At 47.6% G+C, this 26,403-nt stretch overlaps 1 long non-coding RNA gene across 1 annotated transcript in view; it reads left to right on the top strand.

Annotated features, from left to right (window-relative positions):
• Positions 1-1,331: 1,331 nt before the first annotated feature.
• LOC141063380 (uncharacterized) overlaps positions 1,332-26,403 on the top strand; it is a 39,389-nt gene continuing 14,317 nt past the window's right edge. Inside the window, exons 1-3 of the long non-coding RNA XR_012224868.1 lie at positions 1,332-1,364; positions 8,930-9,063; positions 9,295-9,462. This is a non-coding gene — a long non-coding RNA (uncharacterized lncRNA). The remainder of the gene's footprint in view (positions 1,365-8,929; positions 9,064-9,294; positions 9,463-26,403) is intronic.

Genomic DNA, 26,403 nt, shown 5'->3' with positions numbered 1-26,403 from the left:
GGTGGGGCTACCCAAGTCCAGTGGCAGCACGGTCATTTGGGTTGTCATCGACCATTTCTCTAAGATGGTGCACCTGGTACCTCTCTCCCGGTTACCTTCTGCACGGGGCCTGGCAGTCTTGTTCATTAAGCACGTTTTCCACCTGCATGGCATGCCGGACAAGATTGTCAGTGACCGGGGTCCTCAGTTTGCGTCCCGGTTTTGGAGAGAGCTTTGTTCCCTGCTCAGCATTGAGCTGAATCTCTCCTCGGCCTATCATCCCGAGACGAACGGGCTGGTAGAGAGAGCCAACCAGACCCTGATCACATATCTTCGACATTTTGTCTCGGCCAGGCAGGACGACTGGGCAGAGTTCGCTTTGAACAATGCTGTGGCCGACTCCACCGGTCAGACCCCATTCCTCCTAAATTACGGTCAGCATCTGCGCATCCCTGTGCCCATGCCCGTGTCATCCACTGACTCCAGGGTGGCAGACTGGGCGGTGGAAGCACGTGACATTTAGGATCGCACCCAGGATGCTATCTGGGCTTCCAAGGAGAGAATGAGGACCTCCGCTGATGCACACCGGCGCCCTGCTCCGACTTTTGCCTCTGGCGACTTGGTGTGGCTCTCCGTCCAAAACATCAGGCTCCGCTAATTTCGCACCACGCTACATTGGCCCCTTCAAGGTTCTCGAGCGGATCAGCTCTGTGGTCTACCATCTGGCCCTTCCACCACACTTGGCTACCTCTGATACATTCCACGTGTCCCTCCTTAAGCCTGTTCACTTGTCCCGGTTCTCCGAGTCATCTGCCGGGACATCAGGTTTGTCTTCGGATGAGTTTGAGGTCAATACTATCGTGGGATGCAAGGTGATGCGGGGCAAAAAGTTTTATTTGGTGGATTGGAAGGGTCATGGTCCAGAGGCTCGGACCCGGGAGCCAGTGGAGAACATCCACGCTCCGCTCCTCATTTCGGCATTTGAGCGTAGCGAGGCTCAGAGGGGAGGGGGCCCTAGGAGGGGGGTAATGTTAGGCGTCAGGTTCCTGCCACTGCACAGCAGGAATCCAGAGCCTTGCACCCAGTGGTCTCCCATTTTTCTTCAGCCACAGTGGAGCCTGCTCAGCAGATTCATCGGTCCCGGCGCTCTGCCCAGGCCAACTCCGTGGGTTTGCTTGCTGCTGCCCCCTCTGGCACAGCTATGACAATGCATGCTGCTCAGCAGTGAGATTCTCCAGGGACTAAGTCCTCATGTCGGGCCACTGAGCATGCCCGTGGAGTGATCTCCCATTGGAGATCGAGGGTCACGTGCTCAGGTCCTGCTTGTGTTTGGATTGGCCCATCCGAGAAGCCAGGAAGGTCCCGGACGCCCGTGGCTATAAAAGGTTCGCATGGCTGCTCGCCCATGCACTAGATAGACTGTATTTACAGACTATGTGGAATGAGTGATGTATGCACATATGCATGTCTCTGGTGAATGACTCATTAAGAAACCCCTGCACTTGGTACACATGTGTTGTTCAGCCTTGCCAGTTAGTGCCTAGGCTGATAGTGCAGGTAGGAGGCAGCGTCAGGGACTAGCTTCGGCGCCAAGTAGTGGCTTGCCTATATGCCACTGTGTACTTGGTCTACACTCTACAATAGCCAGCGTTCACAGGTGTGATGCCGTGCTCCTAGTGGGTCTAGAGAGGCTTTTACCCTGTGCCTTTGGGGAAAAGTCTTGTGACCGTACAATAGCGTTGACTCAGTTGTGCCCTGTGACAGGCAACAGGGTACAGCCTCTGTGTTATGCAGTACTGTGGCTCTGCGAAGCAACAGAGCCCGTTGCTACTACACACTGGGTGGCGTCTAAACCCATGTGTGTCCAGTGCGATACCGCTATTTAATGTCCGCCATTACCGAGCAGCAGTTAACATCTCTGGACAGTGGACCCCGGGCTGCAAACGCACCTTATTACCATCTTTATATTATTTGGTGTGTTCCGCCAGCCCTAAATCTGTCGTCAGCACCCAGCACCGGGAAACAGTGCAAACTGTACCGATGACTCCCAGGCACCGGTACGTGTCACACTGAGGACACATGGATGTCATATGTGCATCATCAGTGTGCACATGTGCAGGACGTTTTGCAGACTGTGCTGCTGTTAAAAAACGGACATGTCAGCATTAGAATTGAGCGAAACAGGTCGGTGAGATTCAAAAATCGCCAACTTTCGCCAAAGTCGGGTTTTGCCGATCGAAACCCAACCTTAGGGTGAAGCCGGCCATGAGGTCGCCAATCAGCGCACCAAAGTCGCGTTTCAAATGATGCTTTCAGTGCCTTTTCTCACCCAATGATGGAGGACGCACACTGTGGGCCACGCGATGACACGCGCAGCGGCCAGCACAATCTTAGAGAAGGGCATTGAAGTGATTGGCTGGCTTTGTGTGGCATCACAGTGGGTATAAAAGGTTGTGCAGCCTAGACTGCTAGCGCCAGACTTAGGCGTAGGTAGGTCTGAGGTTGAATCAGGCATCAGGCCTCACCAGGGACTCGGCACGCCTCAGTGCACGTGCTCCGTAGCCAGCGTCTTTAGCGGCGCGCGTTCAGTGGGCCTAGAAGGACTCTAACCCCGTGTCCATGGGGTACAGTTCTCTGGCCGTACACTGTGCGCTCTTTTAGCCGAGCTCTGTGAGCACAAACAGGCTCCGGCGTTTATATTCAGCAGTAGTGCGGCTCTGTGAAGCAACAGAGTCCGCCCCTGTACACACCGGGTGACGTTAACCCGCATGTGTTCTTATAGTATACCGCCATATAGCATCCGCCATTACTGAGCAGCAGGTTACCACCCCTGCACGGTGGACCCCGGGCTGTGAACGCACCTTATCACCATCTTTATTATTTGGTGCGTTCCGCCAGCCCTAACAGCCGGGATTGCTGCTCAGAACAGGAGTTGGTCCCGGCGTCTTGCTCAGGCTCATGGTATATGTTTTGCTACTGCCGGCCCTCTAGCCAAGTCTATGGTAACTAGTGATATTCTGGTGCAGTCTTGCACTCTGGAATCTAAGTCCAGAGATCGCCTTACTGAGCATGTCCGTGATGTAGCGTCTTCTAATTGGTGGTCGCCCGTTAGCTGCTTTGGTGATGTGGCAGCTCCCGACTGGCCTGCGGGTGATGTCATGGCCGGCTCGGCATGAGTGTTTGGGCTGGAGCTTTGGGTTTAAAAGTCTCTCAGTGGCGCATGCGGGGGCACTAGTATCTCTCAGGTTCTGTGTGTGAGTGGATACTCTACCACTCTGTCTGCACGTGTGTGTATTTGTCTACCTTCTGAGTCTGAGCTTCTTATGTTATTCCGCTTGGCTTAGCATCTGTCTCATTCATGTGTGCAGTTAGCACAGTTCAGTAACAGGGCAAGCTCAACTTATGTGCTGTACTTCTCTGTGAAGTCAACAGGGTTTTGTACCTAGTGTAACTTGAGTTGTTTTTTCTTGACTTAGCATCTGTTTCATTTTAGTGTGCCATTAGCACAGTTCAATGAGAAAATGGTAACAGTCTTAGGAGCGCAGGAAAGAGACTCAGACAAGAGACGGGGTTAAACCACAACGCGTTTCGACGGAAACGCGTTGTGGTTTAACCTCGTCTCTTGTCTGAGTCTCTTTCCTGCGCTCCTAAGACCATTTCCATTTTCTCATTGCTCCTATCCTCCATTGGAGGTTTTCGGCTGGAGCTGGGGTGGAGACCTGACATTTTTGTCTGCCCCTGGGTTGCTTCCTAAGCGCTCCTCTATGACCGCTTATCACTGACTCTTATTAGCACAGTTCAATTACAGAACAAGCTCAACCCTTTTGCACTACCTCCCTGTGAAGAAAACAGAGCTGGGTATTCTGTGTTCTGTTCATATTGTGTGGAGTTATCGCAGTCTGATTTAGGAGAATGATCACTGCTTCATTCCTCCATTGTTCACACTAGCAGCAGTTATACATCTCTGCACAGTGGACCCCAGGTTGCGATTGCACTTCAGTTTATATCTTATTTTGTGCAATCCGTCAACCCTAACACCGAGTTCACTAAGATTCTTTCAGACTTCGGTGTTTTCTGTAGCTGCAAAACGTCCAGTACAAGTTTACACTGATTACCTGCAGATGACATCCCTGTGACATCAGTGTGACATGTACCAGCACCTGGGAATCAGCGTTAATGTTCCTGCTATTCCCAGGCACTGGGTGCTGAAGTGAAGACAGCTCACATCACTGTTCCCAGCTTGTGCTAAAATCAGTGCTAGCAAGGGACAATGTTGCGAGTTTTACTCAACTGTTAACAGCGAGAGCAGGGGTTGGCTGACGGGAGTATTCATCAGCTGCCATCTGTGCTATAAATAAAATGAAATGATGTGGGGGTTCCACTGAATTTTTGATAATCACTCAAGCAAAACTGACAGCTGTGGACTGCAACACTCCGCTTTTGTAATAATTATGTGGGTCCTATGGAATCTGATTGCGTGGGATAAAACAAAACTGAGACCAAAGCTGAGGAAGACAAGTGTATTTAACAAAGAAATTGAACAGAATCTAACAGAGATCTTCCTGCAATAGTAACAAAGTGCTCAGCACAATATAGAAATAATCAGCAAACTGAATAGCGGGGAGAAACCGCTAATATGAACCAGTCCAGCAGTAATATGACGCAGGAGTGCACACAGCACTTAAACATGGAAGTCCAGCAATAATATTAGTGAGAATGCTCACAGTGCTTAAACATGGGAGTCCAGCGATAATATTAGTGAGAATGCACTGTAAGACAGCGCTTATGGTGTGTTGGGGGACACTCACTTGGCAATGGGATTCAGTCACACAGGAATGGTTTCTTCACAAAACAGTCTATTCCAGTTTATTTAGACTCATAAACCGCACCACGAACACTTCATTACATCACATTTTATACGGCTTCAACTCACAGTCACTAAACACACCAGACTTCTCACTTTGTCTAGTTACCGTGGGTGACCGCACGATGTTCATTATATATATATAACAACGGAACATAATAAAGACTAACAGTCTGTTCCAATGGCAGATACTTCACTGCCGTTATTATAACCCCCTTTCTGGAGTTACCTTCCAGGAGCTCCTGCTCCACACACTGACCTCCAGTCAGTCCTGGTTCCTAGGGAAGCTGTCCAACTGGGATCACGGTCCCGGACAATGCTTTGCTCACCAGGCCACCTGACAGTTCCAGACCCTCAGATGGATGGTAGCTTCCCCAATGCAGTGTCATCACAGACTCTGCCAGTCCATGGTCTCACCCTGTGCTCTTCAGGAAGTCCATCCCCTTCTGGGACCTTCCAACACATAGACCTTTCAGGACCTTAGAACAACAAACCATGTGACGCACACCCTGGTCACATTATGCAGCTGTAACCACTCCATAGGTGGGCGGTGTTTGTGTGGTTAGCCAGCCCCACCCAGCTCTCCGACTAACTCTGTAAACCCAATTATAAATAACTACGAGTCCCAGAGCAGTAACATTTCAGGCTTAAAGACAGTATGTTCCAGGACAGGGCGAGATACAAGACTCCATCTTGGACAAGGGCAAACAGGCTCAATGAAAAATACAGAATCTTACAGCTGTCAGCATTAGCAAGGCGGTTATCAAGAATAGAGGGATCCTGACGCTGCATTTTTTATTTATTTAAATAAATTATTTAAAAAATGGACGTGGATTTCCTCCCTTTTTTCACTCCGGACAATGAATTTAGTTCAACTCGCTGACATCAGCGCAAGAGCCATGGGAAAAGTTGTAACGGCACTTGCGCTGATGTGAGTGAGTTGAACTGAGTTCGTTGTCCATGAACTCTCAAGACCTTTCTAATGGCACCGCGAGCGTGAGAACTTTCTCACGCTCGTGTTGATGGCAATCATGTCAAAGGAGTTCATCGCGAGATACTGAGCAGCGGTAGCACATGCTACTCCGGTCTCTGCTAGATTGTAGGCTAAATGAAACAAATGGTAGACAGCAGCATTATATGTATTTATCAAACACATCGATAACTTAGTGTTAGCTGTCCTCAAAAACTGGTCCGACAAATGAGGATCAATCGCCCAAATGCATAGAAGCAAAGGAGGATATGGAAACCACAAAAAAGAGGCAATCAAAGATCCATATGAGGTAAAAAAATATATATTCTTTATTAATTAATTAAATTGGACAAAAGACAGGACCAATGGACCACATGTGCACAATCCAAAGTGCAACTGTGCAGAGAGACGTTTTGACACTACTATTGATATTCTCTTATACATTAGATGACAGTTTTAATAGATCATATAAAAGAGGCCACCACATAACCATGCAAATAACTTGATGAAATACCGAGCTTATTGCCCCATATCATATGATATAACTCATTATGATTTAGGGGTGAAGTACCAAATACAAAAGTTTAAATATATTCAAGTGGCAAGAAAGTAATCCTAAATGTAGCCTTAATCCCCATAGTTAATATGGGACTAACCCATTCCAAAGAGAAAACATATTGCTCCCAGGTCATAAAGGCATAGCCTAAAACTTCATTACCTTATATAAAGGACACATGTCCAGGTGACTCGGGTCAGTGCTTCTAACCCGACGTGCGTTTCAGAGTCTTTCTCCTTTGTCGTACCCTGACGAAGGAGAAAGCCTCCGAAAAGCGCATCAGGGTAGATGCACTGACCCAAGCCACCTGGACATGTGTCCTTTATATAAGGTAATGATGTTTTAGGCTATGCCTTTATGACCTGGGAGCTGGATCTCTTTACACATGTTGTCCATTGGTCCTGTCTTTTGTCCAATTTAATTAATAAAGAATATTTTTTTTTACCTCATATGGATCTTTGATCACCTCTTTTTGTGGTTTCCACATCCTCCTTTGCTAGATTGTAGACTGCATAGTCACATCATGCAACAATGCAGCCTGCCATCTAGATGTAACAGAGCTAGACCCATCCTGGGACAAATGGATTATTACCTTCTCTGCGGACTGGTGAGGAACACTATTGTTTATTATTTTACTTCTGTAGCAGAAGACATTGGCTTCTGTGGACTGGGCAATTACATGAATATGGTTTAATTTAGGTTAATTTAGGTTCATTAAAGAGGTCTGTGTCATTCTTTCAATTAAAGGACTTTATTATGGGTGTGTGTTTTTTATACATTATGCCAATTGGGTTAGTAATGTGGTGTTTTAAAGATGCCTCTCCATTACTAACCTCTGTGTTTGATGTCAACTGACAATACAACAGTGACATCAACCCCTCAACTAGCACCCTACTTACCACCTCACTAGGGCAAGTGGGAAGAGCGAGGCTGCCAGATTTGGTGCATCTTATGGATGCTCAATTTCTGGGGTGGCTCAGAGCTAAAATTTTTAGTCTTGGAGGGGCTAATATCCATGGCCCCTTCTAAGGCTATTAATATTAGCCCACAGCTTTCTGCCTAGCTTTTGCTGATTATTAAATATAGTGGGACCCTACATAATTTTTTTGGTGGAACCCCCATTTTAATAACCTGGAAAGGCTAAGTATACAGCTGTGAGCTGATATTAATAGCCTAGGAACCTTTATGAATATTGTCTCTTTCCCAGAATATTAGAATCAGCACTTTCTCTCTGCTGATTATGAAAATTACAGGAGACTCCCTCTCATTTTCTTCCAATTCCCTTCTTAATTTTCATCAAGAACAGTAAGGTCACCTGAGTTCATAGCAGCAGTTTCTATTGCTTTGCAAGTGTCAGTGCCGGACTGATGAATGGCCATGAGTTCAGCACTTGGCAGTTCTACATTAAACAGTCTGGCACTGGAACTGCTATGAGACCAGGTGGCTTGAACTCAGGTAATCTTTCAGGCTACCAGCGTTCAAAGCCATTGGATCTTCTGGCAGCTGGCAGACCTGGAAACCTCAAATGAAACTTTGAGGGACATTTTAAGGTTACCAAAAGGCTGTAAACTAAGGTTACCTTGGGTGCATGTTTTACTGTACTTGTTAAAAAATTAAAAAAAATAAACAGAAAAGAATAGTAGGGTCCCCTGCAATTTTAATAAACATTTGAGGGAAAGCTGATGGCTTGGGACTGATGTTAATATTCTGGGAAAGTTACAGTATTCATAAAGAGTCCCAGGCTATTAATATCAGCCCACAGCAGCATACTTAGCCTTTCCTGGTTATTACAATGGGGAACCCCCCAAAAAATGATGTGGGGTTCCACTGTATTTTTGAAATCAGCCTGAGAAAGCTAACAGCTGTGGGCTGCAACCCTCCGCTGTCAGTTTTAGCATGGCTAGCTATCAAGAATAGAGGGGTCCACATGCCATATTTTTTAATTATTTAAATAAATAATTTAAAAATAATGGTATGGGGTCCACCCCATTTTTTACCACCAGCCAAGCTAAAGCAGACAGTTGGGGGCTGGTATTATCAGGCTGGTAAGGGGTCATGGATATTAGTTATATTATAAACACGCAGCCAGAATAAAGTCCTTTATTTGAAATAAAAAACAAAACACTCTTTTCTTTTTTCATTTAAAAATAAAAAAAGTTGTTTCACTCACCTAATGCCTATTCCATGGAAGCCAAGGTCTCCTGTAATAAAACAAAAATAAAAAAATGACCATATTCCTCACCTGTCCGTCGTTCTGTCCCACGCCACAATCCATGTCTGGGGATAAAAAGTATTCAACCTGAATGGTGCCAAGATGTGATCATCCAGGTTGAAAACCACTGAAAAATGAGCTGCTGTGTGAGCTCAGCATCAGTGACTGGTGGTGACGTCCTCGAGGTCACTATCAGTCACTGAGGCTGCATTCCCAGTTGGGCCTCTGAACTGCGGAGACCACATAGAGATCACCTCTAGCACAGTTAGAAAAAGTCTCATGGTGCATCGCTGGTCAATTGATGCCACTTTTCCTAGTGTCTGCCCCTATTTTTTGCTGTTTTTGCAGCTTTTTGGCCTCCCTGAAGGTGTTGTCTACGCACTTGGTTTTGCCTCCCATTGAATTCCCATTGGATATGTTGGGCGAACTGCTTGGCGAACACCTGGACATTTGCCAATCCGAACCAAACTGAACCTTGAAAGGTACCCTCATCTTTGGTGGTGAGCCATATAAAACATCTGCATAAAATGCCAAAGTATAGTACATTATTCCATGGAACAATAATCTAGTAAAAATTATGGTATGGCATTTGCACTGTACTCAGTGCGTTATATCTCACATCCTTTACTACATATGACAATGTGTGACAATTCAATGCTTTTCCTGTATAGGAAATTTAATTAACCCATTAAAAACCTTCCCTTTTGTATTAGACACCAGCATGTCATTTGAGAAAAGTGGATTGAATTGCTGTTATTACAATCAGTTGGTCCGACTGATGAGTGGCCTGTTAAGGCTGGCGACACACTAAACATATGGAAAATCGGTCTGAGTCTCCCTGTCGAGAGTCGAGTGTAATGTGAGTGTCATGCTAGTGTCATGTGAGTATAATCCGATTTTTCACACCTAGCATCTGATTTACATCCGAATGCAGAGTGATTGCTATCCGATTGCAATGTGGTATTAACATGGGCTTTTACATAGAGCACTTCTCTGTCATTTATACATCATTTTCAAAGGAAATATTCATCAAACCACACACACATACAGTATATATACTGTGTAGATAGACAAATAGAAAGAATAAAAGCCGGCAATTCATGTGCTACGTACATTAACCCCTTCACCCCCAAGGGTGGTTTGCTCGTTCATGACCGGGCCAATTTTTACAATTCTGACCGCTGTACCTTTATGAGGTCATAACTCTGGAACGCTTCCATGGATCCCGGTGATTCTGACAGTGTTTTCTCGTGACATATTGTACTTCATGTTAGTGGTAAAATTTCATTCAAATAACTTGCGTTTATTTGTGAGAAAAATGGAAATTTGGCGAAAATTTTGAAAATTTCGCAATTTTCCAACTTTGAATTTTTATGCCTTTAAATCACAGAGATATGGCACACAAAAAACTTGATAACTAACATTTCCCACATGTTTACTTTAGATCAGCACAATTTTGGAACCAAAATTTTTTTTTGTTAGGAAGTTATAAGGGTTAAAAGTTGACCAGCGATTTCACATTTTTACAACACCATTTTATTTTTAGGACCACATCACATTTGAAGCCACTTTGAGGGGTCTATATGATAGAAAATACCCAAAAGTGACACCATTCTAAAAACTGCACCCCTTAAAGTGCTCAAAACCACATTCAAGAAGTTTATTAACCCTTTAGGTGCATCACAGGAATTTTTTTGAATATTTAAAAAAAAATGAACATCTAACTTTTTTTCATAAAAAAATACTTCAGGTTCAATTTTTTTTATTTTACCAAGGGTAACAGGAGAAATTGGACTGCAAAAGTTATTGTGCAATTTGTCCTGAGTACGCAGATACCTGATATGTGGGGGGGAACCACTGTTTCGGTGCATGGCAGAGCTCAGAATGGAAGGAGCGCCGTTTGACTTTTTCAATGCAAAATTGGCTGGAATTCAGATTGGACGCCATGTCACGTTTGGAGAGTCCCTGATGTACCTAAACAGTGGAAACCCCCTACAAGTGACCCCATTTTGGAAACTAGACCCCCCAAGGAACTTATCTAGATATGTGGTGAGAATTTTGAACCCACAAGGGCTTTACAGAAGTTTATAACGTACAGCGGTACAATTAAAAAATCATATTTTTTCCACAAAAATGATCTTTTCACCCCAATTTTTATTTTCCCAAGGGTAACAGGACCCTAAAAGTTATTGTGCAATTTGTCCTGAGTACACTGATACCCCACATGTGGGGGTAAACCACTATTTGGGCGCATGGCAGAGCTCGGAAGGGAAGCAGCGCCATTTGACGTTTTTGGCTGGAATTGAGATCGGACACCATGTTGCGTTTGGAAAACCCCTGATGTACCAAAACAGTGGAAACCCCCCACAAATGACACCATTTTGGAAACTAGACCCCCTAATGAACTTATCTAGATGTGTGGTGAGAACTTTGAACCCCCATGGGCTTCACAGAAGTTTATAACATAAAGCCATACAATTAAAAAATCATATTTTTTCCACAAAAATGATCTTTTCACCCTCAATTCTTATTTTTCCAAGGGTAACAGGACCGTAATAGTTATTGTGCAATTTGTCCTGAGTACGCTGATACCCCACATGTGGGGGTAAACCACTATTTGGGCGCATGGCAGAGCTCGGAAGGGAAGCAGCGCCATTTGACGTTTTTGGCTGGAATTGAGATCGAACACCATGTCGCGTTTGGAAAACCCCTGATGTACCAAAACAGTGGAAACCCCCCACAAATGACACCATTTTGGAAACTAGACCCCCTAATGAACTTATCTAGATGTGTGGTGAGAACTTTGAACCCCCATGGGCTTCACAGAAGTTTATAATGCCCGGGCGTGAAAATAAAAAATTCGTATTTTTTCCACAAACATGATTTTTAGTCACCATTTTTTTATTTTCCCAAGGGTACCAGGAGAAATTGGACCCCAAAAGTTGTTGTCCAATTTGTCCTGAGTATGCTGATACCCCATATGTGGGAGAAAACTACTGTATGGGCACACGTCGGGGCTCGGAAGGGAAGTAGTGACGTTTTGGAATGCAGACTTTGATGGAATGGTCTGCGGGTGTCATGTTGCCTTTGGAGAACCCCTAATGTACCTAAACAGTGGAAACCCCCCACAAATGACACCATTTTGTAAACTAGACCCCCCAAGGAACTTATCTAGATGTGTGGTGAGCATTTTGAACCCCCCAGTGCTTCACAGAAGTTTATAATGCCCGGGCGTGAAAATAAAAAATTTGTATTTTTTCCACAAACATGATCTTTTAGTCACCATTTTTTTATTTTCCCAAGGGTACCAGGAGAAATTGGACCCCAAAAGTTGTTGTCCAATTTGTCCTGAGTATGCTGATACCCCATATGTGGGAGAAAACTACTGTATGGGCACACGTCGGGGCTCGGAAGGGAAGTAGTGACGTTTTGGAATGCAGACTTTGATGGAATGGTCTGTGGGTGTCATGTGCATTTGGAGAGCCCCTGATGTACCTAAACTATTGAAACTCCCCACAAGTGACCCCATTTTGGACACTAGACCCCCCACGGAACTTATCTAGATGTGTGGTGAGCACTTTGAACCCCCAAGTGCTTCACAGAAGTTTATAACACTCGGACGTGAAAATAAAAAAATCATTTTTTTCCACAAAAATGATATTTTTGCCCCCAAGTTTTTATTTTCCTAAGGGTAACAGGAGAAATTGGACCCCAAAAATTGTTTTGCAATTTGTCCTGAGTAGGCTGATACCCTACATGTGGGGATAAAACACTGTTTGGGCGCATGGCAGAGCTTGGAAGGGAAGGAGCACCATTTGACTTTTTCAACTCAGAATTGGCTGGAATTGAGATCAGATGCCATGTTGCATTTGGAGAGCCCCTGATGTGCCCAAACAGTGGAAACCCCCCAATTATAACTCCAACCCTAACCCCAACACACCCCTAACCCTAATCTGAGCCCTAACCCTAGCCCTAACCCTAGCCCTAACCCTAGCCCTAACCCTAACCCTAACCCTAGCTCTAACCCTAGCCCTAACCCTAACCCTAATGGGAAAATGGAGATAAATACTTTTTTTTTAATTCTATTATTTTTCCCTAACTAAGGGGATGGTATCGGGGGGTTTGATTTACTATTTATGGCGGTTTTTATATTTGGCAGCTGTCGCACGCTAAAAGACGCTTTTTATTGTAAAAAAAGTTTTTGCATCACCACATATTGAGAGCTATAATTTTTCCGTATTTTGACCCACCGAGTCATGTGAGGTCTTATTTTTTGCGGGACAAGTTGACGTTTTTATTGGTACCATTTTCGGGCACGTGACATTTTTTGATCGCTTTTAATTCCTATTTTTGGGACGCAGAATGAACAAAAACCAGCGTTTCATGAATTTCTTTTGGGGGGGTGCGTTTACACCGTTCTGCGTGCGGTAAAATTGATAAAGCGGTTTTATTCTTCGGGTCAGTACGGTTACAGCGATACCTCATTTAGGTCTTTTTTTATGTTTTTGTCGGTTTTATGCAATGAAAACTATTTTATATAAAAAATAATTATTTTTGCATCGCTTTATTCTGCGAGCTATAACTTTTTTATTTTTTCGCTGATGATGCTATGTGGTGGCTCGTTTTTTGCGGGACAAGATGACATTTTCAGCGGTACCATGGATATTTATATGCGTCTTTTTGATCGCGCGTTATTACACTTTTTGTTTGGCGGTATGATAATAAATCATTATTTTTTGCTTCGTTTTTTGTTTTTATTTTTTAAGGGGTTCGCTAAAGGGGTTAACTAGTGGGACAGTTTTATAGGGCGGGTCATTACGGATGCGGCGATACCTAATATGTGTACTTTTATTTTTTTTTATTTTTTTTTTTATTATTTTAAAAAAATGGATTTATTGGGGGAATATTTTTTTTTTTTTCTAATTTATTTGGCGATTTTTTTTAAATTATTTTAACACTTTTTTTATTTTTTTTTTACTTTATTAAATAGTCCCAGGTGGGACATCACTGTCCTGTGACTGATCGCTGATCTGTCACATCACAGATCACTGTGACAGATCAGCGATCTGACACAGGCACTGCAGAAGGCTTCCTCATGCCTGCGCTTTGCAGGCACTGAGGAAGCCAGCTTCCTCAGGCCCCCGTCGCCATCTTGGATTCGGGGGCCTGGAGGAAAGGAGCCCCCCGCAGCAGCGCTGCACATTGCACTGCCGTGGGGGGCTCAGGGAAGCACGGAGGGAGCCCCCTCCCTGCCGATGCTTCCCTTTAACCCCCGGTACACCGCGATCATGTTTGATCGCGGTGTGCAAGGGGTTAACGTGTCGGGGGCGGTCCGTGACCGCCCCTGACACATTGTGCCGGGTGTCAGCTGTGATAATCAGCTGACACCCGGCCGCGATCAGCGGCGCTCACCACGTTGGCGCTGCTGATCGCGCCGACGTACTATCCCGTCCATGGGCATAGGGGCCCAGGTCCCATGGACGGGATAGTACGTCGGATGGCAGAAAGGGGTTAATATCACAACATGACAGGTTAGAATAGAATAGATACTGTAGAAGAGATATTTGCATATAGAATACATAGATACAGTGGGTATGGAAAGTATTCAGACCCCTTTAATTTTTTCACTTTTTGTTTTATTGCAACCATTTGGTAAATTTAAAAAAGTTCATTTTTTTTCTCATTGGCATACACTCTGCACCCCATTTGACTGAAAAAAACAGAAATTTAGAAATTTTTGCATTTTTTAAAAAAGAAAAACTGAAATATTACATGGTCATAAGTATTAAGACCCTTTGCTCAGTATGGAGTAGAAGCACCCTTTTGAGCTAGTACAGCCAGGAGTCTTCTTGGGAATGAAGCAACAACTTTTTCACACTTAGATTTGGGTATCCTCTGCCATTCTTCCTTGCAGATCCTCTCCAGTTCCATCAGGTTTGATGGTGAACATTGGTGGACAGCCATTTTCAGGTCTCTCTAGAGATGCTCAATTGGGTTTAGGTCAGGGCGCTGGCAGGGCCAGTCAAGAATGGTCACAGAGATGTTCTGAAGCCACTCCTTTGTTATTTTAGCTGTGTGCTTAGGGTCATTGTCTTGTTGGAATGTGAACCTTCGGCCAATTCTGAGGTCCAGAGCACTCTGGAAGAGGTTTTCATCCATGATATCTCTGTACTTGGCCACATTCATGTTTCCTTCAATTGCAACCAGTCATCCTGTCCCTGTGTCATGTCGGACGCTATTCACACCACTGCGTCCGGCAGGCAGAGGTAGTTCCACCTCCGTCCACTATAGCCTCAGTGGCGCCGGCTTGATTTTCTCAGGCTATCGGGGGTTAATCTAGCTGGAGATCAGGTTGGATGTTTGGTCACGCCCAAGGTCTTTAAATAGTCGTCCTGGCTTATGGGCATCGCCGATTATAGCTTGTGTTTCATACCAAGTGGTTCCGGTCTGGAGAGGAGGTGTTGGAGAGAGAAATTCGTATCTGGTGGCGTATGATCCGTTGTTACCTTTTCGCCTTCCTATATTTGTGCTTTGTTTTGCCCTGTTCACATTACGGTATTGTCCTGTGTGTATGCGGCACGGTGCGGTTTAAGTTCTCCCTGTCTGTCATTACTGTGTGGGCTTTGGTGGTTTGTCTCCTCACTGGGTGGAGGGTGGAGGGTTCAGCTTAGGGCTGAGCAGGAGATAAGGAAAGGTTGGAGGCTCAGGAATTTGCACCATTAGCAAAAACCCTGGGTTGAGGGTCAGACAGGGTTTCCCCTAGTTAAAGGGACACCACAGGGGCCCTGGGTATTTCAGCCTTAGTTGACCTAAGCCCCGCGTGACATTATAATCGGCCTACATTTTTCAGGAGTCCATGGATCCCATGGATTCCATAACCCGCCAGTTGGCGGCGCTGTCCTTACAGGTCTCCGAGTTGAAAGGGGCAGTTCAGCAGCAGGGCCTGGTAGTATCGAAGGTGCAAACGGCATCTGCAGGTATCGGTACAGAGCCGAAGATCCCGCTGCCAGAACGATTCTCAGGGGAACACAGCAAATTTGTCATATTTCGGGAGGCCTGCAATTTATACTTCCGCATGCGCCCTATCTCCTCCGGTAATGAGGCTCAGCGGGTGGGTCTGGTGTTATCATTAGTGTTGAGCATTCCGATACCGCAAGTATCGGGTATCGGCCGATATTAGCGGTATCGGAATTCCGATACTGACTTCCGATACTTTTGTCATATCGGATACCGGAATCGGAAGTTCCCATCATGCTATGAGCCTGCTTGCTTTGATTAAGCCAATGGGAATCCTCCGAAGTGTGGGCACATCCTGTTAGGCATGTAGGCATGTTAACTATTGGCATGGTTGTGATTGGCTGCCGAAATGATGTCATGATGCACTATAAAAGCCACCGCAGCCGCCATTTCTGGTTCACTCTGCTGTGAATTCAGTTAGGGACAGGCTGCTGTAGAAGACTGTGAGGGACAGTTAGAAATAGCGATTCCACCAAACATCTAGTGCTTTACCCAGCCTACATAAACCACCACTGTAGCCTTCTTTGCCCTAGCAGCAGTGTTCACAGCTGTCTGCAAGGGCTGTGTGAGTGCAGCTCACGCTGTGGAGTGGGTCCTGCAGCCACGTCAGGTTGTAGGCTGCCCAGCGTGCCTCACTGCTGCCTCATACATCTTTTAATTTTTGAGCTGCATTTTTTACATAATTTCAATCTAGTGTGCTTCCATCCGTATCCATATACGTTGGTTGCAAACACTAGTAGTAGACAGCGGAGCCTTTCTGCAGCCTTTCAGTGCTAGTGTCCACTTTGCTGCACTGTTCACGGCTGTCTGAGAGGTCTCTGACTGTGTGTGAGTGCAGCTCACGCTGAGTAGTGTGTCCTGCAGCTACGTCTGGTTGTAGGACGCTCAGCGTGCGTCAGTGCCTCACACATATTTTTATTTGAGTGCAGCTCATTTTTTCTTCTATTAGTGTGCATCCATCCATCTCCATCTACGGTGGTTGCAAACACTATATAGGAGTACACAGCGGAGCCTTTCTGCAGCCTGTCAGTGCCAGTGCCCACTTAGCTGCACTGTTCACGGCTGTCTGAGAGGTCTCTGACTGTGTGTGAGTGCAGCTCACGCTGAGTAGAGTGTCCTGTAGCTACGTCTGGTTGTAGGACGCTCAACGTGCGTCACTGCCTCACACATATTTGTCTTTGAGTGCAGCTCATTTTTTCTTCTCCTATTAGTGTGCATCCATCCGTATCCATCAACATTGGTTGGTTGCAAACACTATATAGGAGTAGATAGAGGAGCCTTTTTTTCTGGCTTGTGCCCTGCCGGCGCAGCCAGATTAGTATTACCCAATTTTTTGGAGCCTCATCTTTTGCATTGTAGGTTACCTGCCTGCATTGTAATAGCTCCAAAAAGTTGGTGATACTATCAGTTTCAATTCTTTGTTCACATACTTTGAGTTTGTTTCCAACAAAGAAACCACAAAAAAAGTTCACCAAACACTACATTTGGAACTTGTGTAGGCCACATCAGCTCCTATTAAAGTGTAGTCCACACACTTCATAAAATTAGTGTTTCTTGTACCTGTAACCAGCTGTTCAGGAATAAGCACACTAAGGCCCCCCTTTGTACTTTTCTGCCTATCTTAAGCAGTCTGGCAAGATGAAGAAGGCAGGGAGTAAGGCGCGTGGGCGTGGGCGTGGGCGTGGAGTTTCAGCAGGGAGAGGACGTGGGGATTCTGCAGGGAGAGGACGTGGGGATTCTGCAGGTAGAGGACGTGGGGATTCTGGGCCTGCTGCGGGCACCAGTGGATCAGCATCCCCCAGTTTTAGCAGGAAACAGTCCTTTATGCGCAGCTTTGTAGGACCTCAACGTACCCCACTGCTGCGGGAGGAACAAATTGAAGCCGTTGTCGGATGGATGGCAGCTAATGCATCGACTTCAATTACTTCCACAGCCTCTCAGGACCAGAGCACCGAAGAGCAACCATCTGTCTCTTCACCACCTGCCAAAGTGCCCAGGCAGTCAGAGAGACATGGACAGGAGCCATCACAGTCTCTACTTCTGTTCTCGGAATCTGTTGGCTTGGAAAGAGGGGGCCAGCCAAGCAGCATTCCTGAATGTGAAGAAGAGGGAGTATGCAGTGATGCGCAACTTCTTTGTCCCTCTGAATCTGAAGAGGCGAGTGGGCCAGTGCCTATGGTCAGCACACCTCAGTACGCATCAGATGATGACGAGACTCAGTTGCCACTTTCTGGTGCGTACGGTGCTGGCGAGACAACCCCGGAGAAGCAGCTGTTTGAAGAGGGGAGGGAAGATGATGAGGTCCTTGACCCATCATGGCGTGAGGAACAGGAAGGTGGTGGGAGCAACTCGGAGGAAGAGATTCCCCTACCGGCCAAAACAGGAGGCAGAGGGAGGGGGAAGACTTGGTTGCTTGTACCCTCCACTTCGGCACCCGTTAGGAGCATTCCTCATTCCAAAGGCAAAACGGGTGCTCCCAAGACTTGCAGTGCGTGGTCCTTTTTTGACACAGTTGAAGATGACATTTGCTTTGTCAAATGCAAGCTGTGTCATCAGAAAGTCAAAAGAGGGAGAAATGTCAGCAACCTCAATACCACAAATATGTGGAAACATGTGCGCACCAAGCACGAGTTGGAGTTGCAGAGACACCCTGAAGACGTAGGCCAATGTACAGCACCACCTACCACCTCTTCAGTTCGTGTTGGGGTCTCTTCCTCCAGCTCACACACTGCTGGTTCGGCTTCCTCACAGGATCACCAAGGAAGAACCTCTGCCACTGTTGTCCGGAGACCCTGTCAGATTCCACCCATAGCAGCACGTTCCCATCCATCACAGCCATCGGTAGCACAGGCATGGGATAAAAGGCACCCTTACTCGGCAAACCATCCCCGAGCACAGTCTCTGAATGCTGGCATTGCCAAACTTCTGGCAGTTGAAATGCTGTCATTCAGGCTGGTGGACACTGACACCTTCCGGGACTTAATGGCATTGGCAGTCCCCCAATACAACGTGCCCAGCCGCTTTTATTTCAGCATGCGAGCTGTCCCTGCCCTGCAGAAACATGTTGAGGGCAAAATAAAACATGCGCTACTAAACGCCGTTAGTAGCAAGGTCCACCTGACCACCGATGCGTGGACCAGTAACCATGGACAGGGACGATACCTTTCCCTCACTGCCCACTGGGTCAATGTTGTGGAGCCGGGTACAGATCTGGAGAGTGGCGCTGTACGTGTTCTTCCAACGCCACGGATTGCAGGACTCCAGTCTGTACACATAGACTCCTCCTCCTACTCAAGTTCCTCAGAAACAGCAGAGCAGGAGCCTGTTACGACCGATATGAGCACAGCCGTGGCCAAACGTCAACAGGCTGTACTCAAATTAATTTCTTTGGGGAATCGAAGCCACACAGCGCAGGAGCTCTGGAATGCTATCAAGCAGGAGAGCGATGTGTGGTTTGGGCCAGCGAATCTCCAACCGGGCTTGGTAGTGTGTGACAATGGCTGAAATCTGGTGGCAGCTCTTGGCCTAGGCAACCTCACACACATCCCATGTCTGGCACATGTGCTTAACTTGGTCGTGCAGAGCTTTCTGAGGGACTATCCGGATCTTGATGCACTGTTGCACAAGGTCCGCATAGAGTGCGCTCACTTGCAGCGTTCCAGCACGGCAAGATCGCGCCTCGCTGCTCTGCAGCGACAATTTGGCCTTCCGGAACATCGCATCATATGTGACCTACCCACCCGGTGGAATTCAACGTTACATATGTTGGAGCGGTTGTGTGAGCAGCAGGCAGCAGTCATGGAGTACCAGCTGCATCAGGCGCAAACAAGTCGCACTGTGCGCCGTTCACACTTCAGCACCATTGAGTGGGCCTCTATGAAGGACATCTGCCTCGTTTTGCGTGCCTTCGATGAATCCACGCGGATGGCGAGTGCAGATGATGCTCTAGTCAGCATGACTGTCCCCCTTATCTGCCTGCTTCAACAAACACTGCAAGCACTAAGGGATGAGGTTTCGGAAGAGGTGGAGGATGAGGAGTCCCAAATGCCATCTGCTTCTGGACAGTCTGCGCTACGTGTTTCCTCACAAAGGCCTAGGCAGGGGACACTTTATGAGGAGGATGAGGAGGAGTCGATGGAGGAGGAAGACATCTCTCCAGAGGAGGGAGGTACACAAACCTCTACTCAGTATGTACAGCGAGGGTGGGGTGATGCAGAGCAGGCCGAGGTCACGCCTCAAACAGGGGACAGCGGTTCTTTGGCAGTTGGGAGTCTGCAGCACATGGTTGATTTCATGCTGCAGTGCCTGAGAAATGACCGCCGCATTGCCCACATTCTCGTCTCGGCTGATTATTGGGTGTACACCCTCCTAGATCCTCGCTACCGGGACAGCGTACAAAGGCTCATACCAACGTTGAACCGGGAGCGTAAACTGCGGGAGTACGAAGAGTCACTGGTGCAGTCCATAATGTTTTCCATTCCACCCGACAGCATTGTTGCTAGTGCTTTACAAAGCAGCTCTGTGCGTCGAGGCAGTGGAGGAAACTCTGCACAAAGAGGGAGCAGAGGCAGCGCCGCAGCACAAGGCAAGACCACTATGGCCCAAATGTGGCAAAGTTTTGTGTGTCCACCACAATTGTCTACACCATCAGCGACACCTCGAGTCAGCAGGAGGCAACGCTTCCGTCAGATGGTGTCAGACTACATGTCTTGCCCTGTCACTGTACTCCCAGATGGCTCTTCCCCCTTCAAGTTTTGGGTCTCTAAGCTGGATACATGGCCAGAGCTTAGCCAGTATGCTTTGGAGGTGCTGGCTTGCCCTGCTGCCAGTGTATTATCGGAACGCGTCTTTAGTGCCGCAGGTGGTGTACTAACAGACCGTCGCACGCGACTACCTTCCAATAATGTTGACCGGCTGACTTTTCTGAAAATGAACAAGGCCTGGATCTCCAAAGACTTTGCCATTCCTCTTACAGACTAAATTAGTGGTTGGCAACTGTATCCAGGTCTGCTGGTGTGTTCATTTTTCTACCACCTGAACTATAATCCCTGTGCTTCAATGCAGCCAGTTGTCGCTCAGATGTGTCGTCTGCACAGAGAAACACACTAGCTCCTGTGTTAGTGGGGTTCAGTAACGCCAGCTGATCCCCTGCTGTGTGGACGGCAAAGTCACCAGCTCCATCAACATTCAAACCACTACTGATTTTTAACCGTGCCCAACTTAGGTCTCTGGCTCCACTGTCTCTACTATTTCCCCTGGCCTCCAACCCCGCCATCTACATCTCTGAAGTGGCGTCAGCACAATCTACACTTGTTCCTGTGTTCCTGTGGCTCAGTCCCATCAGTTTATCCCCTGATGTGTGTCCGGCAAGGTCTCCTGCTCTGTCCACATTCCCATAACCAGTAGTGGGAATGAGGACAGAGCTGGCAAACTTGCCGGACAAACATCAGGGGATCAACTGACGGGACTGAGCACCAGTAACACAGGAACAAGTGTAGATTGTGCTGACGCCACTTCAGAGATGTAGCTGGCGGGGTTGGAGGCCAGGGTAAATAGTAGAGACAGTGGAGCCAGAGGCCTAAGTGGAGCATGGTTAGAATCAGTAGTAGTCAACAACCTCCATAAAAACCGCTGCCCATTGGCCTCTGCATGCGGCATGCGTAATCCTGGGCTCCAACAGCGTCAGTTGGTGTTCAGAAGTGTCGTCTCCACAGAGCCAAACACATTCGTTCAAGTGTTAGTGGGGTTCAGCACTGCCAGCTGTTCCCCTGCTGTGGAGATGGCAAGTCTCCTGCTGCCTACACCTGCCAAAATCCAGTAGGCCCCAGCCTGCTCCACGCCTGATCCTGGGCTCCAACAGCGTCAGTTGGTGTTCAGAAGTGTCGTCTCCACAGAGCCAAACACATTCGTTCAAGTGTTAGTGGGGTTCAGCACTGCCAGCTGTTCCCCTGCTGTGGAGATGGCAAGTCTCCTGCTGCCTACACCTGCCAAAATCCAGTAGGCCCCAGCCTGCTCCATGCCTGATCCTGGGCTCCAACAGCGTCAGTTGGTGTTCAGAAGTGTCGTCTCCACAGAGCCAAACACATTCGTTCAAGTGTTAGTGGGGTTCAGCACTGCCAACTGTTCCCCTGCTGTGGAGATGGCAAGTCTCCTGCTGCCTTCACCTGCCAAAAGCAACAGGCCCCAGCCTGCTCCTCGCCTAATCCTGGGCTCCAACAGCATCAGTTGGTGTTCTGAAGTGTCGTCTCCACAGAGCCAAACACATTCGTTCAAGTGTTAGTGGGGTTCAGCACTGCCAGCTGTTCCCCTGCTGTGGAGATGGCAAGTCTCCTGCTGCCTACACCTGCCAAAATCCAGTAGGCCCCAGCCTGCTCCACGCCAGATCCTGGGCTCCAACAGTGTCAGTTGGTGTTCAGAAGTGTCGTCTCCACAGAGCAAAACACATTCGTTCAAGTGTTAGTGGGGTTCAGCACTGCCAGCTGTTCCCCTGCTGTGGAGATGGCAAGTCTCCTGCTGCCTTCACCTGCCAAAAGCAACAGGCCCCAGCCTGCTCCTCGCCTAATCCTGGGCTCCAACAGCGTCAGTTGGTGTTCAGAAGTGTCGTCTCCACAGAGCAAAACACATTTGTTCAAGTGTTAGTGGGGTTCAGCACTGCCAGCTGTTCCCCTGCTGTGGAGATGGCAGTCTCTCCTGCTGTCTCCGCATTCCAAAGACAGTAGGCCTCTGCCTACACCCTCCTATTTCCTGGGCTTCAACACAGCCAGTTGTAGCTCGGAAGTGCCGTCCACACGGAAAGAGACACTTGCTGCCGTGTCTCAGTGGGGTTCAGTAACGTCAGCTGTTCCCCTGCTGTGTGGATGGCAGTCTCTCCTGCTGTCTCCGCATTCCAAAGACAGTAGGCCTCTGCCTACACCCTCCTATTTCCTGGGCTTCAACACAGCTAGTTGTAGCTCGGAAGTGCCGTCCACACGGAAAGAGACACTTGCTCCCGTGTCTCAGTGGGGTTCAGTAACGTCAGCTGTTCCCCTGCTGTGTGGACGGCAGTCTCTCCTGCTGTCTCCGCATTCCAAAGACAGTAGGCCTCTGCCTACACCCTCCTATTTCCTGGGCTTCAACACAGCCAGTTGTAGCTCGGAAGTGCCGTCCCACGGAAAGAGACACTTGCTGCCGTGTCTCAGTGGGGTTCAGTAACGTCAGCTGTTCCCCTGCTGTGTGGATGGCAGTCTCTCCTGCTGCCTCTGCATTCCAAAGACAGTAGGCCTCAGCCTACACCCAGATTTTGCCTGGGCTTCAACACAGCCAGTTGTAGCTCGGAAGTGCCGTCCACACGGAAAGAGACACTTGCTGCCGTGTCTCAGTGGGGTTCAGTAACGTCAGCTGTTCCCCTGCTGTGTTGATGGCAGTCTCTCCTGCTGTCTCCGCATTCCAAAGACAGTAGGCCTCTGCCTACACCCTCCTATTTCCTGGGCTTCAACACAGCCAGTTGTTGCTCGGAAGTGCCGTCTTCACAGAGTAAAACACTAGCTCCTGTGTTTGTGGTGTTCAGTAACGTCAGCTGTTCCCCTGCTGTTTTGATGGCAATCTGTCCTGCTGCCTCCCAATTGACAGCACATCAGGCCTCAGCCTGCTAAGTGCTTGTCCCTGGGCTCCAACATCGCCAGTTGCTGCTCATAACTGACTTTTGCACGGGTACTCCCTCCTGCCCAGCTTGGTTCCAGCCCTGCCTGCTGTTTCCGGGAAGTGTCAATGTCAGTTTGCCACCCCAAGTTGCCATGTCATGTTGCGGTTGGGTTAGCCGAGGCTAGGGTGCCAGCAGTTTAGGTGCTTCCTATGTGGACTGCGGGTTCTGGTAAGAAAGGCTTGTTCCGTAGTGCCAGTAGGACAAGCACCCCCTGTAGGACTGTGTGATTCGGTAACTGCGGCCAGCTTGCGGCATGCCAACTTTGCTTTTCAGGGGTAACTTCAGCTGCCCCTCCGGGTTCCAGCACCGTCAGCTTGTTCTCGGCAGAGCCTTTGGCCTAGGTGCCTCCATCTCGGTATCCGAGTTCCGGCAACGTCTGCTGGTCCTTGGTAGTGCTTTGTAGCACAGGTACCTCCTGCTTAGTAACCGTGTTCCAGCACCGTCAGCTGGACCTCGGTTGTGCCATTGGCTCTTATTCCTTCTGCTGCCCCTCTGGGTGCCAGCACTGTCAGCTGGTCCTCGCTATTTCCATTTGCTCTTGTAGCTTATGCTACCCCTCCGGGTTTCAGCACCGTCAGCTGGTTCTCGGCAGAGCCTTTGGCCTAGGTGCCTCCATCTCGGTATCCGAGTTCTGGCAACGTCTGCTGGTCCTTGGTAGTGCTTTGTAGCACAGGTACCTCCTGCTTAGTAACCGGGTTCCAGCACCATCAGCTGGTCCTCGGTTGTGCCATTGGCTCTTATTCCTTCTGCTGCCCCTCTGGGTGCCAGCACTGTCAGCTGGTCCTCGCTATTTCCATTTGCTCTTGCAGCTTATGCTACCCATCCGGGTTCCAGCACCGTCAGCTGGTTCCCGGCAGAGCCTTTGGCCTAGGTGCCTCCATCTCGGTATCCGAGTTCCGGCAACGTCTGCTGGTCCTTGGTAGTGCTTTATAGCACAGGTACCTCCTGCTTAGTAACCGTGTTCCAGCACCATCAGCTGGTCCTCGGTTGTGCCATTGGCTCTTATTCCTTCTGCTGCCCCTCCGGGTGCCAGCACTGTCAGCTGGTCCTCGATATTTCCATTTGCTCTTGCAGCTTATGCTAACCATCCGGGTTCCAGCACCGTCAGCTGGTTCTCGGCAGAGCCTTTGGCCTAGGTGCCTCCATCTCGGTATCCGAGTTCCGGCAACGTCTGCTGGTCCTTGGTAGTGCTTTGTAGCACAGGTACCTCCTGCTTAGTAACTGGGTTCCAGCACCGTCAGCTGGTCCTCGGTAGTGCCATTGGCTCTTGTTCCTTCTGCTGCCCCTCCGGGTGCCAGTACCGTCAGCTGGTTCAAGAGGACAAAAAACAGGAAGACAACCACCAAGATGCAGAACAACAAGAGAGAGAAGACAAAGAAGCATAAAAAAACAAAGCAGAAGAACATTAAGCATAAGACTAATACTCTGAGCAAATGATATTATCTTATTTATAAGCAGAAGAAGACTAAGCAGTGTATGGGGGTGAGTCCGTTCCTCCTCGTGGTGCCCCTGGAAAAGGCCTGCTGCTGCAGGCCAAACTGAACGCGGACAAATCCTGTTGTAAATCTTTTGTGACTGGCAGAACGGAAGGTGTAAACTTCTAACTTTTCTAGATAACAACTACAGGAATGCCTGACACAAATAAGAATATGATGAAGAAGAATAGGAAGAAGATGAAGAAGTTGAATATGTAGAATAATAATTGTTGAATAAGAAGAATATGAAGAATGTAAGAAAAGGAAGAAGAATGTAAAAAAAGAAAGTAGAAGAATTTAAAAAAAGGAAGAAGAAGAATGTAAAAAAAGGAATAAGAAGAATGTAAAAAAAGGAAGTAGAAGAATGTAAAAAAAGGAAGACGAAGAAGAAGAAGAAGAATGTAAAAAAAGGAATAAGAAGAAGAAGGTAAAAAAAGGAAGAAGAATAAGAAAGAAGAAGAAAGAAGAAAGAAGAAGAAGAAGACATACATGTCTGGCAAAATATAAATGAGGCTAACATAGTCAATATCTTTGTAACTCCTAACGTCTTTAAAAAGAAAGTTTAATTCCTGCTATTCCATTTGATTGGGCTAAACCTCTATGGCTTTAATGTCTCCTCCACCTCCCACAATACATTCTACATTATTCTTAGTTGTTTTTCTTCATGTAGAATTAACCTACAAGGAAAGAAAGGTTTTTTTTTAATTCCGATATTTTGGCCCCATTGACTTGCATTGGTTCCCGGTATCGGAATCGGCGATACCGATACTTTTTTTTAAGATCGGCCGATCCATTCCGATCCGATATTTTCAAGTATCGGCTGGTATCGCTCAACTCTAGTTATCATTACTGAGTGGTGACCCCCAAGCATGGGCATTTTCCTTACCAGCTGACTCTGCTACATTTCATTCTGTCGATAATGTTTTTTCTGCACTCGGGCTCATTTATGATGATCCTGACAGATTGGCTCTAGCGGAATTTAAAATCCGCGCCCTCCGCCAGGGGGAGCGCTTGGCGGAGGACTATTGTTCGGAATTTCGCCATTGGGCAGTAGACACACAGTGGAACGACCCAGCGCTGCGGAGCCAGTTTATTCATGGGGTCTCAGGGAACGTTAAACAGGCCCTCCTGATGTATGAGACTCCTGCATCGTTGGAGTCTGCCATGAGTTTGGTTATACGTATTGATCGCCGTTTGCGTCAGGGGGCACAGGAGACGCTACCCCTGGGGGAAAGCAGAGGTGCAAGTGTGGTTGCTGCAGGTGAGCCCACTGAACCTATGCAAATTGCGGGGGTGTCACAGGTTAAGCGTCGCGTTCCTGGGTTCAGGAGGCTCGGAGCATGTTTTTACTGTGGTAAAAGAGATCATTATGTTAACGCTTGTCCTGTGCTACCGAAGAAGGTCACACCGGCGGAAAACTGTTAAGCTCAGAGGGTATGGAGGAGGCCCAACTGAGCATATGCATATCCTCCATGATGGTATCTCAATGTATGCTCCCTGCCAAGGTTATTATCGCAGGCAGAGAGCTACCAATATCAGTGTTTGTGGATAGCGGTTCCGCCACCAATCTCATAGATGAGGAGTTTGCACGCACTGCCGGGTTTAAGATCGAAAAACTCCCTCATCCCATTCAGGTGGTTACCATTAAT

Source organism: Dendrobates tinctorius, unplaced genomic scaffold (assembly GCF_039654945.1).
Source record: "Dendrobates tinctorius isolate UK_male_01 unplaced genomic scaffold, ASM3965494v1 ptg000250l, whole genome shotgun sequence".
NCBI classification, from domain to species: Eukaryota; Metazoa; Chordata; class Amphibia; order Anura; family Dendrobatidae; genus Dendrobates; species Dendrobates tinctorius.
Note: the sequence above shows the minus strand (reverse complement) of the source record. Positions and strands in the feature narration are given on the sequence as shown.